Source organism: Canis lupus, chromosome 35 (assembly GCF_011100685.1).
Source record: "Canis lupus familiaris isolate Mischka breed German Shepherd chromosome 35, alternate assembly UU_Cfam_GSD_1.0, whole genome shotgun sequence".
Lineage (NCBI taxonomy): Eukaryota > Metazoa > Chordata > Mammalia > Carnivora > Canidae > Canis > Canis lupus.
In genome coordinates this window covers 20,794,535-20,812,256 of record NC_049256.1, presented here as the reverse complement: position 1 = coordinate 20,812,256, position 17,722 = coordinate 20,794,535, and the positions used below count along the sequence as shown (strand labels likewise).

Here is a 17,722-nt window from a genome sequence, read left to right as displayed (position 1 = left end):
ACAGCAGAAGTTATTCTCCTGCTCTGAAGTTGTCTTTCCCACACTAAAATAGAGCAACAGCAATCCACATTTGTTGTTTGTGTTTCATCACTGTTTTCAGACAGAACAAGAGATCTGCTGCCTACACACCATTTCTCAGCATCAACACCCGTTTCCTTATGCAATTTTAAGTTCTGTTGGCAGGTTAGAGACATTTTTTCCAACCACAAACAAAAACTTCTTTTGATACTCTGTGTGAATGTTCAAGGAAATGTTCCCAATAAAAAAAAAAAAAGACTATTTAAAACAATAATATGGAAGTGTATCCACAGTCAATAAAACTTAAGTGGTAATCCAATGAAAACTAAAGTTCTAGAGATAAGACATAGAAGATCTGGTAGCTACTTGGTTGAAAATCACTTGTCTTTATTTTTTCAATCAGGAACTCAGGAAATGTTCAAAGAACACAATGCTAAAAAAAGGCAGAAATCCATTACTAAGTCCTCCATATAATTCCATGGACAACTTTTTTGTTTTTAGTTTGTTTTTCATGTTTTAAAACATTACTTTGCCAATAGCCCTTGATAATGAAGTGTTTTGTTTCAACTGTTCATTTCTTAAGAGTTAATAGATGAAAAGTGGTTTTTTAGTTTTTTGTTTTTTTAGGTTTCATTTATTTATTCATGAGAGACACACAGAGAGGCAGAGACACAGGGAGAGGGAGAAGCAGGATCCCCCTGGGGAGCTCAATGCAGGACTCAATCTCAGGACCCTGGAATGACAACCGGAGCCCAAGGCAGACACTCAACCATTGAGCTACCCTGGCATCCCAAAAAAGTGGTTTCCAACTGGAAATTTTTAGTTTTGAAAACTTAAATCTTAGTACACATGTTTAGTATATAATAAATAAATTTGTTATTAACAAACCTTTGTAAAACTAAATAATCATAAAGGTGACCAATGACTTACATGCACCTAACTAGCCAGGGCTAGACCCTGTTCATATATACATTAATTAAGTTAAACCAGAGAACACCTTTGTGGAGTAGTACTACTACTACTCCCCATTTTATAAAGACAAAACTGAGGCATGGAAAGATAAAGTTATTTGACAAATATCACAAACGTCATGGAACCAAATAAATGGCAGAGCTAATATATAAGCTCAGACAGTCTGGCTTTTATAGGCATTCTTAACCATCACACATAATACCTGCCATAATATATTGAAAAAATATAGATGATTTTGATACATAACATAATTCAAATATTTCAGTTATCTTTTTGGTCATAGTATTTTTTGCTTTTTTTTAAAAAAAACTACCACACTAGAGAGTATAATTCACAGGGACTAAAATGCATGGGTGAAATACAGATTTTTGGTACTGTCCACGACCAAGAAGGAAGTCACAGAGATTGAGGCCTACTTCTTTATTTTAATCTTTTTCTAACTTTGCAATCAATATACAAGTACAAAAACAATGTTAGTGCCAACAGGATTGGTAGTTTCCTCAACCAAGAAATAATTACATCAATCTATAAAGGGAAAGTGTAGATGACTAATCAAACTTTCATAAACAGACATGCAGTTGAAATTTTTAATATATTAGCTTCCAGATGTTGAAGTATAGGTAAGTTGTCCAAAATAATTAGAGGTCTGGAGGAAGGACTTAGTTCATGATAACCATGACTCACATGTGCCTCACAGCAAAACAAAAACCACCAGACGTTTATCTCTTAAAAACAAAAGACACTGAGTCTGGCACCAGCCTGCCAAGCAAGAAATACCATGTGCAAGTCAGACACTCGTGTGCCGTTTAAAAATAAAAGAGATAGGCATGTGATGAGTGATGACTTCTAAACCTGACCCTCTCTGAAATACACAATTCCATTTATAACTTCCCAAAAAAATCAAAACACCTGAAAATAGCAAGCTTCACAAAAGCAGCAAGAAAGAAAAACAAAAAGGAAGTTTTATAAGCCAGAGGATAAAATACCTTATAGTAAAAACTACTATATTTAAGGAGAATAAAGGAAGAGCTTTTTTGTCACACTTACTGTATTCATTCAGCACATTCCCTTCCTCTCTATATTTGTTTATAAGAACTCAAGGAGGCCAACGTCTCTCTCCTCAAACTAAGTTGAGTCCACAGGTATGGGGGACTGGCTCCCATTTAGAGAACGTCTAACTCAAAACTCTGGTTTCTACCTCAAAGGAGAAAGGCTGCAAACAGATTGAAGGATGCTATATGTATTTAAATGTGGATTCTGTTTGAACATTATATAATTACATGTAGCAAGAACACCTCTTCCGAGACCAAATTCAGATCTTCTGTGAGTACAAAGAAAGTAGTTAAAAAAAAAAAAAAAAAAAAAAGAAAGTAGTTAATCTCTCCAAAATGTAATGCAATGTACTTATCTTCCAAAAATGAACTAAAAAAAAAAAAAAAAAAAAAAAAAGAATGGAGAGGAGACACACATTCAACAAATATAAAAGCAGACTGCAGGGAAGTAGAAGGCCTATCTGTAAAGTCTGCCAGGCCATATTTGGAATTTGGTAGTACTTCCACTAAGTCACAACTAATAATCAACTTGAGTATCAGTAAACTGGAACCATCTAAAAATTCATTAATTAGCCTTGAATAGTAACAGTTTTTAAAGTATTTACAGTAAATACAGCCTGTCACTAGAGATATGCTTTCATGTCACAAGTACTGCCAAGAAGAATTAAGCCATACTTTAAAAGTTCATGAGAGCTGTCATCAAAGCATAGAGTGTGACACAATGTAGTATTACTTACAACTAAAGTACCAAAACTAGAGAAAAAAAAAAAAAACCTGTCAAAAGTGTCAAAGCATGGGTTCCCTATTTCTGTATATATCTGGCCTGAGACTGGTAACAAATCCTTCCGATGTAGCACAGTGTTACAGCTCTAGCTCGGTCTACTTGCCTTCCCACCTACAGCCCTAAGGACCCTGTAGTGACCTCTGAACCCAGCTTCGAAACCTCTGCCTTACTAAGTACGAACTTAGCATCCTGCCTTTTAAGTGACATAGTCAACACACACTAACTGAGCCTATAGAAGGTACATGGAGAAGACAAAGCAATTAAGCTATAATAGCAAAAAAGAAATGATGCAGGAGAGGAGCGCGGCAAGCAACAAAGAAGGAAGGAGGAAAGCCAGAAGAGGGCCTACTTGGTAGCTAAGGATAAGAGGATGAGAGGTGGAAGAAGGAGTAACAATTTCAGATGCAATCAAGAGGTCATGACCTGATCCATGCTCTCTCTCTCCAATCTACTCATGAGAACAACTGCTGGGAGACAGAAATATAAAAATAAATTCAGCTAGAATTACTAATTAGCTACAACATTCCTTCCAGAAGAGCTAATTAATTATCAAATATTCATAGCATTTTAACAGTTAATTTTTTTTAATTTTTATAACTTTTTTTTTTGGAGATTTCATTAAGTAAGCTCTACCCCCAAGAGGAGGCTCAAACTTACAACCCTAAGATCAAGAGTTGCATGCTTGGGTCGCTTAGGTGGCTCAGTGGTTGAGCATCTGCCTTCAGCTCAGGGCGTGATCCTGGTCTGGGGATCGAGTCCTGCATCGGGCTCCCTGTAAGGAGCCTGCATCTCTTTCTTCCTGTGTCTCTGGCTCTCTCTCTGTGTCTCTCATGAATAAATAAATATAATCTTAAAAAAAAAAAAAAAAGAGTTGCATGCTCTACCAACTGAGCCAGCCAGATACCCAAAAGTCCAGAATTTTTTAAGCAGAGATAAGCAAACCATATCATACCTTCCTAATGTGCAACTCCAGTATAAATGTGTTACATCTGTATGGGCCTCTTTCTTGCTAACAGATTGTAACATGGCCCCTATAATCCCTCCCTCCTGGTCTTCCTGCCTGTGTAATCTCTTCCCCTTAACAAAGAGCATGACCTCTAACTCGCTTCTAAACAATAAAATAAGGCAAAGATATTAAGAGGTCACTTGAATGATTATGTTAAATAACACCTGTCTAATAAGGAAACTCTCCTTTGATGGCTCTGAAGAGGGAAGCTGTCATGTTGTAAGCTGGTCTTTGGAGAGCGCCACATGGCAAGGAACTGAAGGTGGCCTCCAACAGACAACCAACAAGAAACTGAGCCCTCAATCCAACAGCCTAATCAGAACCAAATGCTCTCAATAACTCTATGAGTTTACAAGAGGGCCCTTCTCCAGTCAAACCTTCCAATGAGAATTCAGCCCTCACAGCTACCTTGATGCCAGCCTTTTGGAGGACTCTAAACTAAGCCCAGACTCCTGCCCTTTCTGACGCACTGAGATAATAAACAAATAGTGTTTTAAGTGACTATGTTTGTAGGGATATGTTATACACCAAGAGCTAATGCTGGGCCTTTAGATTATCAAGCCATCTATTTATATGATCACTTGAGAGAAGAACAGCATCCTTCTGAGAGAAGATCAAGAGACTTCACGTACCTTCACTTACACTACAAATTATACAACCTAAAGTATTACCAAGAGTAGTAGAAGCCACAGGAGCAATAGACATGACTAACCCATTTGTTAAACTTATTTCACACTTGAATCTACTTGAGACTAGACTCAGAGGCAATCTTTTTTTTTTTTTTAAGATTTTATTCATTTATTTATGAGAGACACAGAGAGGCAGAGAGATATTGGCAGAGGAAGAAGCAGGATCCTCACGGGGAGCCCGATGTGGGACTCGATCCCCAGACCCAGGATCACACCCTGAGCCAAAGCAAGACACTCAACTGCTGAGCCACCCAGGTGTCCCTCAGAGGCAATCTTAAAACTTAACATAATAACCATCCATCTCAGCCAGCCACAAAAATACCTTAAAGCAGAGTTTTCTAAACTGTGGGTTGTAATCAGCATTTATTTTTTAATTATTAAAATAGAACAGAAAATATTAGATGGCATCATATGCAATATTTGTTAGATTAAATCAAATCAAATCAATTCTATAATTACTGAGGACCTATTTTGTGTAAAACACTGTCATCAGAAGAATCTAACGAGAGAAATGAGACAAATGCACAAGTCACTCTACATAAAGAACAATACAACAGCAAGTTATCCTTGTGGTTGGGGGCACCAGTACGGTGTTTTACTAACGCTGTGACCTCAAGCAAATAAATTACTTAACTGTTTTTTTTTGTTTTGTTTTGTTTTGTTTTTTTGCCTTATCTTTAAATTCAGAATGAGTTCCTACCTCACAATGTTGGTGGGAAGAATAAACAAGTTATTATCTGTACCTTCCTTAGAAAGGGTCTGGAACAGTGTAGGTACATTCATTATTTATTTTATTTTGAAATAAATAATATTCTCCCATTTCTCACAGCATCCCCCACTCCCCTCCCTCTGGCAACGACCAATCTGTTCTCTGCGTTTATGAGCTTTTTTTTTTTTTTTTTTAAAGATTCTACATGTAAGAGAGATCATGTGGTATTTGTCTGATTTATTTCACTTAGCATAATGCCCTCAAGGTCCATCCATGTCTTTGCAAATGGCAAGGTTTCATCCTTTTTAATGGCTGAATAACATTCCATTGCAGATCTCTACCACAATTTCTTCATCCATTCATCCATGAATACTTAGGTTGTTTCCATAACTTGGTTATTGTAAATAAGACTGCAATGAACATGGAATGTATGCCCAAAAGTGAAATTGCTGGATCATAGTTCCATTTTTAATTTACTGAGGAAGCTCCATTCTGCTTTCCATAGCAGGTGCACCAAGTTACATTCCCACCAACAGTGCACAAGGGTCCCTCCTCCGCCATCAGCCATACCTATACATGGCATCACAGAAAGGGGCAGGTGAGGCCTGGATCTGAGGGAGTGACCCATAAGATACCTTCTTAAATACTAAATGGAAAAGATAACTAACATTTTTCAGCATGGTATTTACTGCTATCTTCCTTTTTCTATAATAACCCATTTGTAAAGCAGAATATAAAAAAATATTCATACACATTTTAAAAATCTTCACAGTACTTCATACCTGAATACCTGGTGACCTTAGGATAATAATCAGTTAGTTGGTGATTTCTGTCACTAAAGGTATGAAGCAAAGTTTAGGTATCAGTTTCACCCTTAAGAATATAGAAGATATGATCGAATGTCTGGGTGGCTCAGTGGTTGAATGTCTGCCTTCGGCTCAGGTTGTGATCCCAGAGTCCTAGGATCGATCGAGTCCCGCATTGGGGTCCCCATAGGGAGTCTGCTTCTCCCTGTGCCTATGTTTCTGCCTCTCTGTGTCTCTCATGAATAAATAAATAAACCTTTAAAAAAAAGAAAAGAAGAATATAGGAGACAGAGTCATAAATGAATAAATCAAAAATATATTTGCCAATATCAATTAATATACTGCCGCCACTTTAAAATATCAAAAATCATTATATTCAGAGAGACTTGGAGCCAGAAGAAACCTACAAGGTATACCTATCCAACACTCAAAAAATATACTCTAACTCTTTGATGTATCAAATTCAGAGAGATGTTTGCTTATAACCTACCTCAAACTTTTTAATATAGCTGTCATTTTGGCCAAACTATCCATTAATATAAGTAAAAAATATATATATATTTATTCTAAACATTGAAGCATATAAAACATGTGAAAAGACAACAGCAAACACATATAAATCAAGGTTTTGCTACAATGTATGCTAGCTACACAGAAGGGGAAAAACAGAAAACACCATTTGAAAACAGTACTATCAGATTAAATGAGTAACTTGTAAACACAAATCAAACACTCAATCAACCAAAAGATTGTTTTAAAATGAAGCATAAATCAACCAAGTATGTGCATTATTCACAAACTGAAGAAACATATACTTCTGTGTCCATTAATAAAAGAGAATGAAGAGATTTTAAAAATATTCTATAAATCCAAAATTCTAAACATATGCAATAAGCAAAATATGTCACAAGGAGGTAAACTAAATATCTCTCTCACTACTCCCTAGGGTAGGGGATCATTTTACTGTGACTTCACAGCAACAGCAGCACTTCCAAATATATGTCCCACAGTGGAACAGCATAACATATTTATAAGAATTTTACTATGAATTCTTCAATGTTGATATAATTTTAACACACTCACCTGTTCTTATAAAGTCTACTCTTCCATTCTGAATGAAGCCTTACGAAGTTGATGCCCTGAATGGAGAATTCCTAACAGTGCTCACTTTCAGCGAGCATAATATAGATCCATAATTGTATTTTAAGTAATTGATTTCAATTACAGGGGATAGAAAAGTAGCATTAGCTCAATTTTAATAAGAAAACCTTATTACTTTTCTTACACACAAAACATTCAGGCAAAAAAAAGGTAACTGGTTGATACAGGATCATTATTTATAATGCTGACAATCTACTAATGTTAAAATCATTTGAGTTTATTGCTCCATTGAATGTCAGTAATGACTGAGGTACAAATGTGAAACACATGACAGAACACTTTATTATTATCAGAACACTTTATAGGATTCAGTTTAGAAACATTCCTCAGGTAAAGAAATTAACTCCAGTTTGATACATGTTATCAGAAACCATGATCTAACCCTTGATTGTGACAGTATGACATTTGGTCCACAACCAAACAAGAGATTAAGAAAGATTCTGAAATAAGCTATCATCACAGAAATGACTCACTAGTTTGAGGAGAGCAGGTTTGGGAAAAGCTGACACCACATGAACAATAGCATAAATGACTTCTTGGTAAAGAGGATTTATGGGGATGGAGAGTAGGGTTGCAAGGCTTGGAAAAGAATAAGACCTTTTCTTCAGGAACAGGAAGCTTCTTTGAGAGCTAGGCGCTTTACATTATAATCATGTTCATTTGGTCTCCCAACATTTTCATAAAGCATTCTATAAACAAAGCAATACTTTGGCAAAAAAAAAAAAAAAAAACATGGTTAAGTTACTTGTTGATCTAAAGCATAAACACTCTAAATATAATAATATTAATAATGAATAATAAATCTGTGCTTTCTTGGGTCACGTCAAGGTGATAAGAAAAATAGTATGTCTGTGTCCTCGCTGGAGATGCAGGGCAACTTCACTATTATCCTTTAAACAACAATAACTAGTCAATTCTTTTTAGCTAGACCTCATATTATTTAATCCAATAACACAGAGCAAATAAGGAACATTAAATAAAACCAATTTGGAAATGGGCATGACTTATACCTTCCCTGATCCTCTGACAGAGAACTTTTTGAAATCTATAATTACTATGAATAGATCATGTATGACTTGAGAATTTAAATAATTAAAAGGACAAAATTAATTAAGAAAAATTCCACTTCAACTCTTAAAAATGGATTGCCTTACATAAGACTTAACAGAGGATGTTTATACATATCTTTACCCTGGAGTCTGCAAGTACATATATTAATAAAAAGAACTAGAGTTGTAAGCAAAATCATGGAAATTAAGGTCTAAATTCTAGTTCCAAGTATACCATTTTTTCTGATATTTAAAATAATACTTACCTTTTAAACAGTTTGAGGGATTCCACAAAAATAACACATACAGTGTCACACAGCACATCACACATTATGTCCTCAAAGACTGCTGGGTGTGCTGGGTCCTTGCCCACACCCTGCCCTCCACCTGTCCCTGTCTAGACCATTAAAATGCAGTCTCAAACAGCCATGGCCGTAAGGATGTACTACTAATTCATCATAATAAAGAAAAGCCATTGATGGGGCATCTTGTGGTTCAGTTGGGTGAAGCATCCGATGCTTGGTTTCGGGTCAGGTCATCATGGTGGGGTTGTGAAATCAAGCCCCACATCAGGCTCTATGCTCAGCAGAGAGTCTCCTTGAGTTTCTCTCCCTCCACCCCTTGCCCTGCTCATGTTCTCTCTCTCAAATAAATTAATTAATTAATAAGAGAAAAGATTAGCTATTGGCTCTTGATACACAAGGACAGCTGCAGGATAGCAGAACAACCTTTGTTAAAGAAAAAGAGTATGACTAGAGCATATCACGAGAGACGTGCAAACCAGCATAGATGCTGAGACAAAGGTCCTCCACGGCTCGTTGATCAGACTAAGCACCAACAACCAAACATTCAAGCCACTGCTGTTTTCTTGTTAGTGTTCTCATGATACCATTTGATTAACTCTACCTGCTCTTTTATGATTCTTAATTTGAGTTTGAAAAACATCGCTTTCATTCTCTTCACTTATTTATGATGCATTAAATAATTTTGAAGAACGGTGTAAGAAAGAGCATTCTCATCTTCTAAAATTAACCGAGAAATAAGCCTTGAAGAAATTTAATGAGTTCTACTTCTCTTCTCTAAGATGATGCTTTGTTAGGTAATGGATGAAAATTTGTGCTGATGGGTAAACCATACATGTAGCTGGCTGGTAGCACCTCAGAATGCTGATATAGGCTAGTGATGATTTTACCCAGCAGCACACCCTAAAATTCCCATATAGAAATGACAGCATAGAGAAGACCTTGAAGTAAAGAGAAGGGAAAATAACAATACTGTACTCGGTTGAATATGTACACCCAAAATCCATGTCTACCCAAAGCCTGTGAAGATTCTTATTGCAAAATGGGATCTTTGCAGATATAAGCAAGTTAAGACAAGGTCCAATGGACTGGGATGAACTTAATCCAGTGACTAGTATCCTTATTAAGAACAGGGAAGTTTGGACATAGACGCAGAGGAAAGAAGGCCATGTGAAGATGAATGCAGAGGTTAGTTATGTTCAGAAGGAGCATGACCCTGAGTACACCTTGATTGTGTATTTCTGGCCTCTGGACCTGTGAGAGAACACATCTCTGTCATTTTTAGCCACCCAGTTTATGGTCCCGTTGTCATGATATGCCTAAGAAACTAATACAAATATGTGCACAGAACACAGATCTTGATTGTGCTAAATTAACAGGTGATTATATGCACACCAACACAACCAATGTGACCAAACTGTTAATAATGCCTATCTCTGCATGGTGAACTCAGTGATCTTCATCCTATTATTTGTGCTTCATCCAAATTTTCTAAGCCTTTTTATAATAAACATGTTTACTTTTAAAATCAGAATAAAAGCTAACAAAAATTACTATAAAAAAAACTATGCTAAACTTAACTAATCACACAGCAAGGCATAAACAAAAAACAAAATTAGAAAGGGCAAGGAAGAAATAACCATCGAAACAGAGAACAGTTTTAAAAATAAGAAACTACTTTGCACAAATTTATGTACATGATTTTGAAAATCTAGATAAATTGGATAATTTTCTAGAAAAATACAAGTTAGCAGAACTGACCCCAGAAAAGACAGGAAGACAACAAATCTACTAGAGCAGAAATAGAGAATCGAATATACTCCTTCCTCTACTGAGCCTTTAAGAAATCAGATGGTACAAGTGCTTTATAAACCATTCTTAAAAAAAGAGAAACAAAATAATTATCCAATACTTTTCTTATTAAGCAAACATAACAATAACTCCAAAACTTCACAAAGAATCAAAAAAAGGAAGCTGTAACCATCCTCAAAAATATTAATGCAAAAAAATGCTAAATAAAACACTGGCAAAAAGACTTTTGCTTCTGGACAAGATGGAGTGACAGGAAACCATATGCATTATGTGGTTTACAAAAAATATACATATATATAGGATGACAACTGAATCAAGAAGAGAGATGTAACTGCATACTGCTTATAAGGTTCTTAAATCTAATGTGATATAACTTGGAATTAAAACTGTAAATGTAACTATAAATACGACAAACTATAGGGTAACTACCAAGAAAATGGGACCAAAATAAAGAGAATAATAAAAATTCACAATTCATGGAAAAGAAGGCAGGAGACCAGGAAAAAAGAAACCAAAAACATATGAGATGAACAGAAAACACAAAATGGGGCAATTAAATCCAACACACTAATAACCATACTAAATATAAATGATGTAAACACACCAATATAAAGATGAGGTCAGCATTTCCCTCATATAAAAGCTAAATTTCAAGAAAACTACAGACTAAAATTTCTCTTGAACACAGACTTAAAAATTCTTTGCAAAATCTTAGCACAGTGAATCGAAAAAAGAATTAGAATAGACAAAATCAAGTGGGATTTATACCAGTAAGGCAATGGTGGTTTAACATTTACAAATCTATTGATGTGGAAAACCTGGTGGCTCAGTCAGTTAAGCATCTCACTCTTGATCTCAGTTCAGGTCTTTATTTCAGGGTCACAGCATTCAAGCCCCACATTGTGCTCCACACAGGGCATATAGCCTACTTTTAAAAAATCTATTGATGTATTTACCATATAAGGTGCAGAATACTAAAAAAAGAAGAAATATGCATATGATCATCTCAATTAAATGCAGAAAAAGCATTTGAAAAAACTAAACACCCATCTGTGATTAAAATTCTTAGCAAATTAGAAATGGAATCAAACTTCCTCAACCACATAAAACCAATAATTAACACTAATCTAAATGGTGAAAGACTGGTACTTTCCACCTGAGGTCAGGAATAATGCTAGCATTCTTATCCTTCTAATCCACATAGGCTAAAAGTTCTAGCCAGTGCAGTAAGCCAAGAAAAACATCTAAAGGCATAGAGGTCATAAAGAAGTAAAACTATCTTGTTTGCTGACAACATGATTATCTATGTAAAAAATTCAAAGAAATCTACAAAACACTACCACACCTAATTAGTAAGTTTAATAAGATGGTAGGATGGGTATAAAAATCAATTAAACTTCTATATAGAGTAATGAGCATTCGGAAATTGAAATTTTTAAAAATACCACTTATAATAATAACACCTCTAAAAAAAACCTTAAAGGTAAATTTAACAAAAGATGTACAACACCTGTTAACAAAAGCTACAAAGTACTATTAGCATTAAGGATCTAAATAGAAAAATATACTATACCCATAGATTAGAACACTCAATATTTAAAGATGCCAATGCTCCCCCCAAATTATCTAAAACTTAATATAATTTGATAGAAAATGAGACACCATTTTTGCTAAAAACTGAAGATGATTCTAAAATTTATAGAAATGCAAATGGTCTATAATGCCATAACTGGATTTTCAAAAGAAGATGAAGCTAGGGGTGTGTGGGTGGCTCAGTTGGTTAAGCATCTGCCTAGGCTCAGGTCATGATACCAGAGTCCCAAGATGGGAGCTCAGCATCAGGCTCCCTCTCCCTCTGCCTCTCTCCCTGCTCCTTTGCTCTTGCTCACTCTTTCTCAAATAAATAAATAAAATCTTAAAAAAAAAAAAAAAAAAAAAGAAAAAAGAATGAAGCTGGAAGAGAAACTGAGATTTAAGCTACACTAATCAATACAATGTGGAAGTGATGCTGAGGTAAACATACAGATCTGTGACACGAAATAGATAATCCAAAAACAGACACACACATAATACTATCAATTGATTACTGACAAAGGTTCCAAGACAAAGGGAAAGGATTCTTCTCAACAAATGGTACTGGAACAATTGTACCCACAAGAGAACAAACCTCGATCCTTGCCTCACACAACATGTAAAAATTAACCAAAAATGCATACATAGTAGAGCTAAATGTAAGAATTCATTAACTAATTATTTAATTGTGGTTTCTATGGGAAAAGAGAAAATGTTAGCAGTCTCAAATTGGATAAAGATTTCTAAGTAGAACATTAAAAAGTATAAATCATATTAAAATATGATAAGGAAGACTTCATCAAAGTTTAAAACTGTTGCTTTTCAAAGAACAAGGTTAAGAAAATCAAGACAAGTCATATAATGGAAGAAAACTATCTGAGGGATGCCTGGGTGGCTCAGTGGTTTAGTGCCTGCTTTCGGCTCAGGGTGTGATCCCAGAGTGCAGAGATCGAGTCCCACATCAGGCTACCTGCATGGAGCCTGCTTCTCCCTCTGCCTATGTCTCTACCTCTCTCTCTCTCTCTCTCTCTCTCTCTGTGTCTCCCATGAATAAATAAATAAAATCTTTTAAAAAAAATAGAAAATTAAACTATTTGCAAAATATGTATCCAATAAAGAACTTGTCTCCAGCTTTTTTCTTTTAGAGAGAGAAAGCAAGCACGTGGTTGGGGAAGGGCAAAAGAAGAGAGAGAATCTTGACTCTTAAGCAGAATTTGATCTCATAACCCCTTGAGTTCATGACCTAAGGTGAAATCAAGAGTTGGATGCTTAACCACCTGAGCCACCCAGTTGCCCCTCCAGCTTCTTATATACATAGATAACTAAACAGTAAGCCAAACAAGCTAATAAGAAAGAACAAAAGTTTGAACAGGCACTTGACCTAGAAAGATATATACATATTCAATATCACCAATCATTAGAGAAATAAAAATTAAAACCACACTGAGATATATACTTGCTATGATGGCTAACAGTAACTATATAAAGTATTGGCAAAAATTCAGAGCAATTGGACCTATCATTACAAATGGTAGTGAAAATATAAAATGGTACAATCTGTTCAGGCTATTCTACTCCTATGAATTTACCTAAGAGGAAGGAAAACAACTGGAGCCCAATGATTAAGATCAGTCTCATAGGGATGCCTGTGTGGCTCAGCAATTGAGCATCTTCCTTTGGCTCAGGGTGTGATCTGAGTCTGGGGATCAAGGCCCACATGAGGCTCCCTGCAAGGAGCCTGCTTTTCCTTCTGCCTTCTCTCTGTTGTCTCTCATGAAGGAACAAATAAAATCTTTAAAAAAAAAAAAAAGTTCAGTCTCATAATTTTGAGGCTCCAGAGAGAGCCCTTGCCCCTTCCACCATGTGAGGACATAGAGAGAAGCCAATGGCTATAAACCTATGAACCAGGAGGAAGGCCCTCACCAGTAGGTGACTATACTGGCTGATGCTTTGACCTTGGACTTCCCAGCCTCATGACCTGTTAGCAATAAATTTCTGTTGTGTATAAACTAGCCAGCCCATGCTATTTTGTTACAGCAGTCAAAATGAACTAAAATAACAAGGTTAACAGTAGTAAGATAACTAGACATAGGCATTCTGATATGATGCAACAAGTTGTACACACCACCTGCTATGAAGTTTTCTTGCCAAAATTCTGAACTCTAGATCTAATTTCCACTTTACAGCAGAAACTCAGGATAAAGAAACATATTAAATAACACTGTGGGTGCAATAAGCAAAATGTGGAATATGAGAAGTTCTAGGACAGGTGAAATGGTCTCCTAAAATCAACAGAAAGAAAAGAAAAGAAAAAAAGAAAAAAAAGAAAAGAAAAGAAAGAAAAGAAAAGAAAACAAAAGAAAAGAGAAAAGAAAAGAAAGAAAAGAAAATAAAAGAAGAAAAGAAAAGAAAAGAAAAGAAAAGAAAAAAAAAGAAAAGAAAGAAAAGAAAAGAAAGAAAAGAAAAGAAAGAAAGAAGATAGATAAAAAGCAAAACAAACAATATGTAAAAAAAAATACTTAAGAGGCCATGTGAATAGTCAACATTGGCCTGGATTGATGCAGACTTCCCTGAGAGTGATCTCAGTGTCCCTCTTCACACACTTGTTTCCTTTGAAACATCAGAGTTCAGATAAATGCAGAACATGTCTGTTTCACCTGCTATAAAGAACTGTCACTGGATTGAGTCGTGGTGAAATAGTATGCAGGCCTTTGTCCTACTTAATAGAATGGTCTAAAATTTAGTGAAACATCAAGGCTGGGTCTTCACCATGTCAAGTTGGCAACCACACATCTTAGCTCTGGACCATTGCAGTTAGAATGCCCATTATAAGTAAGGGCTAAAAGAAGCTGTATATCAGGGTATGGAGGTTAGGCTCCCTGAGGACATGAAGATGCTGGAACTGCTAGGTCTCTTGTCCTTGTTCCTTCTATGCCTCAAAATAAAAGCAGTATTAAAGTCATTTGAGTCTTAGGAGTCTGATGGCCAACTGGGGCATTTAGTCGTGCTGTGGTAGTGCAGACATGTCAACCAAAAGTAATGTGTGACTCCCCTTTGGGTCCTGATTCAAAGGAATCAATTGTAAAGATGGTGGGGAGGAGTGAGAGAGGGAGAATAAAAAAGAATATCAACTCTGGAAGTTTTGAAACTGACAGGGTCTTGTTGATAGTAAGAAAATCTATTTTATTTTAGGTATGACAATGGTATTTGGGTTAGTTTCTCTTTTTCCCTCTCTTTTTCTTTTAGCCCATAAAGAGAAAGAAAGGGACACCTGTGGGGCTTGGTTAAACATGTGACTTTTGATTTTGACTCAGGTCATGATCTCAGGGTTGTGAGATCGAGCCCCACATCAGGATCCAAGCTCAGCATGGAATCTTTTTTTTTTTTTAAACATACCAAAGTTTCTTTCCTTCTTTTTTCTTTTTCTTTCTTTCTTCCTTTCTTTCCTTTTTTTCTTTCTTCCTTTCTTTCTTTTTTCTTTCTTTCTTTTTTCTTTCTTTCTTTCTTTCTTTCTTTCTTTCTTTCTTTCTTTCTCTCTCTCTCTCTCTCTCTCTCTCTCTTTCTTTCTTTCTTTCTTGACAGTCACAGAGAGAGAGAGAGAGGCAGAGACAGGCAGAGGGAGAAGCAGGCTCCATGCACCGGGAGCCCGATGTGGGATTCGATCCCGGGTCTCCAGGATCGCGCCCTGGGCCAAATGCAGGCGCCAAACCGCTGCGCCACCCAGGGATCCCTCAGCATGGAATCTGCATGAGTCTCTCTCTCCCTTTCCTTCTGTCCCTACCCCCAGGCCCACATGCTCTCCTCTCTCTCTTTTCTTAAATAAATAAGTAAATCTTTTTTAAAAAGACAGAAGAAAAAAGAGTAAGAATTTTCTTAAAAGATAGATGACTAATGTACTTACCAATTACATAATGCAATTATCTGGAATTCGCTTCAAAATAATCCAGTTGTGCTGAGACAAGGAAGGAGGGGATGGTGTAAGACAGATAAAATAATAGGGATGACCCATTAGTTGATAATTACTGCAGCATGGTGAATACTTGAGGATTCCTTATACTACCTTCTCTTTTCTGTTTGAAGTTTTCCATAATTAAAAAATAAAGGAAATGTGAAAGAGTAAAAGGTAGAAAAATAAGATACAAAACAAAGGATATTGTCCACCTATAACTTTATGTACATCTTCAAACTGATTTCCTGCTTTCTTTGCCATATTAACTTTTCTCATATTACAAAACTAGGATATGGAATACAGTGTATATTCTTGAGTAATTTCCCTTCATAAAAGTTCAAAATTAAAAATTTCTTTAGGGAGTTATGTATCTTTGGGGGGGGGCGGGGGGCTACATATCTTAAGAGAGAAAAAAATCAGCTAAGAATACAATAAAAAGGATGAGCCCAATCAATTCCCATCTTTATGTCACTCGATACACTCTTCAAGAACTAGAGCAACTCAGCTTGAAGTGGCTCTTCCTTTCTAAATGCATTTATTCTTCAACTGTTAACCCTCCAATTAGCTCATTTAATTGAATTCAAATGAACAAATATTTACTGAACATTCATTAGAATGAATGCTCTCTGATGAGAACAAGCAAGAGCAGAAAGAAGTATGTCACCTCCTCAGACCCATGCTTCATCCCCACAAACTCCAGATACGAAGTTATTACTAACATGCTAAAATCCCAATACAGTAAATCCTCTGCTCGCAGTTGGCTAACAAAGAGATATACCTATTCATCATGCTGAATTTCTAAATTTGGTTTCAGAAAAAAGCCAAAAAAAAAAGTTAAAAATCATTAGTGATATGAAATAAAGGTCTCATATTAGTTTAAACTAAAAACAAACAAACAAACAAACAAAAAACCACGGTTCCCTGACACTGACTAGTAACTGGAAAGGCACAGTGTATTAAGGAAGGAGTGTGTGTGTGTGTGTGTGTGTGTGTGTGTGTGTAAGGAACAGCGCTTTGAGTGATGGCTAGGAGTGGGAGCTCCAGCTCCAGCTGAAAAGTCTTAATTAGGAAATACTGACCTTAGATGTCTGTTACAGTAAGTTGTTTTGGAAAGAGTCCTCAGGCAAAAAGATCACAGATTTTGTTATGCTTTCCACTGTAAACAAGTTTTTGCTTTCCCCCTGATAAAAACACTGTGGTTTCTGCAAGCAACATTGATGAAGCCAAAATGCATGTATGCTTTTTGCCTTCAAAAAAAGATCTTCTTACTTCTACTTCAAGTACTGTAGCTGAGAATTAAAGTTATACACAGTGAAAGAGAATTTTACCATGTAGTCAAGAAGAGAAGGTGAAATATTCCCCTTAGTATAAAATCAAAAAACATTAGTTACTTAGTGACCAGTATGTATTTCAGCGACTCCATGAAAAATGAGCCTTGCTTCTAATAGAAAACACAGTAGAAAAACGCCGTGATTTTCTGAAGGAATAGACTACATTAAAAACCACACCCATGGTTTCAATTACCATCTCATACAACTGACAGCAAATCTAGCCCCAGTTTTTTTTTTTTAATCTTTTTTTTTTTTAAGATTTTTTGAATTTCTTTATTCATGAGAGACAGAGAGAGAGACCGAGACACAGGCAGAGAGAGAAGCAGGCCCCATGCAGGGAGCCCGACGTGGGACTTGATCCTGGGTCTCCAGGATCACACCCTAGGCTGAAGGCGGCACTAAACGGCTGAGCCACGGGGCTGCCCTAGCCCGTTTCTCTCCCGGAAACCCAACCCTAAATTTTCAATTGGCTGCTGAAAATCTACCCCCCTCCAACACACACAAGCCCAA

General features: G+C 36.2%; 1 protein-coding gene and 1 long non-coding RNA gene across 2 annotated transcripts in view; both read right to left on the bottom strand.

Annotated features, from left to right (window-relative positions):
* Positions 1 to 17,722, bottom strand: part of CDKAL1 (CDK5 regulatory subunit associated protein 1 like 1) — a 635,724-nt gene that overhangs the window by 358,814 nt on the left and 259,188 nt on the right.
* LOC119867671 lies at positions 7,483 to 17,176 on the bottom strand. The gene is made up of 3 exons (XR_005384389.1): positions 16,961 to 17,176; positions 15,834 to 15,884; positions 7,483 to 7,903 (listed from the first exon to the last, which is right to left on the bottom strand). It is a non-coding gene; the product is annotated as an uncharacterized LOC119867671 (long non-coding RNA).